Source organism: Sinocyclocheilus anshuiensis, unplaced genomic scaffold (assembly GCF_001515605.1).
Source record: "Sinocyclocheilus anshuiensis isolate Anshui unplaced genomic scaffold, SAMN03320099.WGS_v1.1 scaffold745, whole genome shotgun sequence".
NCBI classification, from domain to species: domain Eukaryota; kingdom Metazoa; phylum Chordata; class Actinopteri; order Cypriniformes; family Cyprinidae; genus Sinocyclocheilus; species Sinocyclocheilus anshuiensis.
In genome coordinates this window covers 382975-385873 of record NW_015540128.1, presented here as the reverse complement: position 1 = coordinate 385873, position 2899 = coordinate 382975, and the positions used below count along the sequence as shown (strand labels likewise).

Below are 2899 nucleotides of genomic sequence, written 5' to 3'. Positions count from 1 at the left end.
TATAACAGTCGAGGGACAAGTGCATACAAAGACAAATCATTGGACAGGTAATTCTACAAAATACAAGCTTGTAAATGTTTGAGTCAATCATTCATACAAGTACAAACTAAAATAGTAATAGGATGTGTGCTAAAAATACAAATAACAATGGTAAAAATTATAATAGATACAAAAAACAATAAAGCGCATTTGCCTGAGTATTATCAGCCATAATTCCATATAAAAATTAGAGCTGCACGATTAATCGCATGCGATATTTAACGCGCATCTTGTCAGAAAGTAAAAAGCCTTTTTCCAAAAGGTACATCTGGAAAAGGGGGGGTCGTCTTATAATCAGGGTCGTCTTATATTCGGGCCAATACGGTATTTGTCAGGAATGCATTACGAAACGTCATAAAGATCTTTTATTTATAAAGCATTTCATTCACTGGAGGCATGTCTCATCTATCATAATTTAGATTATATTTTGCAAATGAAATAATCAGACTAATTTAATCCAAGAGTTAAACTCTCCTTTGGCGGCATCAAAACTGCACTGCATCTGAACGCTGTTCAACTCAAAGCACGAGTGACTGGAGTGGGGCAGAAAGAGACAGGCCCGTCTCCACCTCTTCCCTCCAGCTAAACACTCTTTCTGGGGAATGCTGGGAAGGAATGCCAGCTATGTGAGCGGCGGGATAAACGAGCGACCCAAGGGAACGACTCCAGCGAAACGCAGAGCGGTCAGAGGAATTCAGACCAACAACTGGCCACTTGTTGCCCACTTGAGCCGGAAAGCAGGGCGCTTTTGCTCCACGACTGTTTAGTGCGAGGAGTGAGCCTAATGTAGGTCAATGGAGCGCATTAATTACCCATGATGCAACATGCACGCTGGCGAGTGTTCATGCAGATACGCCGTGTTCACTTTTACACGCTCACGGATTAATGCTAATCACCACCTGCTTTTGATTGTTTCAATGGTGACTAATTAATTCAAACTTGATGAGGCACAGGTTTCAACCCTCATAATGCAATCAGGTCCATTCTGACCCGGAATGCATGCATAAAAATTCCTAAAAAATTGTTTTTGGTGAAAGAGCGAAATTTTGCAAATGCTTTAAGATCCTCAGAATCCACATTACATATTTTATTAGATTTTTTTTTTTAAATTTTTTAAAGATATACAACCATTTAAATAAAAAAAAATGTCATGCATTTCGCATCTGGGTCATTTTTGAAATTTTTATTTAATATTAATGAGTAATATTAATGTTGTTTTGCTAGAAATAAATATGTCCGTTTCATAATTTTGGACTGTTTTTGATCAGTCATGAGTTATAAATTCAAAGTAATTTAATAAAATTCCATTCATTCTAATGGGGTTAATAATACTGGTAATTCTCAGATTATATGTTCTTATACATTTCATACAAATACAATTTCTCATAAATATTGAAAAAATATTTTTCTTTCCATCATAGTTTTTTTTGGTGTGGTTCACATGCAATTTGAAATTTCTAAGAATTTCTCAATTTTTTAATTATTAATAAAGGGGTAAATGCAGTACCAACATGCTAACACTTATACTTTGACATTTTTCACATTCACTCATTAATGAGAAGTTGCTGATAAGAAACAAAATGGTTTTAGCTAAAAAAAAAAAAAAATAATAATAATTTTGGACTGGTTTTGAGCAACCGTGAGTTATAAATTCTAAGGAACTTAATTAAATTCCATTCATTCTAATGGGGTTAATACTGGAAATTCTCAAATTACATAATTCTTAAATTACAATTCTTATAAACTTCATAGAACAATATATTAAAATTAAATTTCTCATCGATATTGGATATATATATATATATTTTTTTTTTTTTCTTTCTCCAGTGTGGTTTATGCAAAATTTGAAATTTCAAGTGCAAAACAAAATTACAATAATTTATAAATTCCTTCACATTTACTCATTAATTAGAGGTTGCTGATCAGATACAATATGGTTTTATTTTAAAAATATTAAGTAAATATTAAGATTCTTCGCGGAATGTGAAAACATACAGATTTTGCATGCATTATGAGGGTTTAAACATGACAGCTGTCATTACACGGGTGAAGCTGATTATGTAACGCTTTCACATGCACGTCATCGCAAATCAAACACAAGCAAGCCCTCGTTTCTATCGCAGGAGAGTAAACTACAGATAAAGTGCATTGTGACGGCTGATAAACCAGCTCTGGAGCGGTGCGGTTTCCACACAGGCCTGCGATTCTGGACGAGAGCCCAGGTCTATTTTCTTCCCCGGCAGAGCTGATAAAAGCTGAATGCACAGGCGTTAGGCCTGCGCTCAAACACGAGGAGAACACTTCAAACCGGCCACAGGTGTCACAGCACCGCGTGTTCAAGGACAGACGCAGACGGGTTACGAAACACAGGCCAAACGGCATGCATGTGCGCAAACTTGTTCAAAACTACACGAGCAATCATTTCAATCACTGTTATATTAGCAGTAAAAACATGTGACAGCAGAACAAGAGCAGAAAACCCTCAACAAAAAGGTTAAGTACTACATCGTGAGTATTATTAGAAAGCAATAAGGCACAATATAAAACTGAAACTAAACCATTGAAAAAAAAATTAAGATATTGTTAACTGATTTGTGTTTTTAATTTTCAAATAGTTCCAAAGGGAAAGTTTCAATTTTAATTTAGTTTAACTTTGCATACTAAAATAAGTAAAACTAAAATTAAAGCCATAAGAAAAAAATTTTCGTTCACCAAAATAAACGTTAACTAAAATAACATACTTCAGCTAGCAATGTTACATTCACTCATTAATAGGGATGTAACGATTCGATTCACGCTTTTTTTTTTTTTTTTAAAATGAGATTTAAGACAAATTATAAATTAAATGTGTCCTTTTATT

At 34.2% G+C, this 2899-nt stretch overlaps 1 protein-coding gene across 2 annotated transcripts in view; it reads right to left on the bottom strand.

Annotated features, from left to right (window-relative positions):
* fubp3 (far upstream element (FUSE) binding protein 3) overlaps positions 1 to 2899 on the bottom strand; it is a 25236-nt gene that overhangs the window by 18229 nt on the left and 4108 nt on the right. The window lies entirely within an intron of this gene.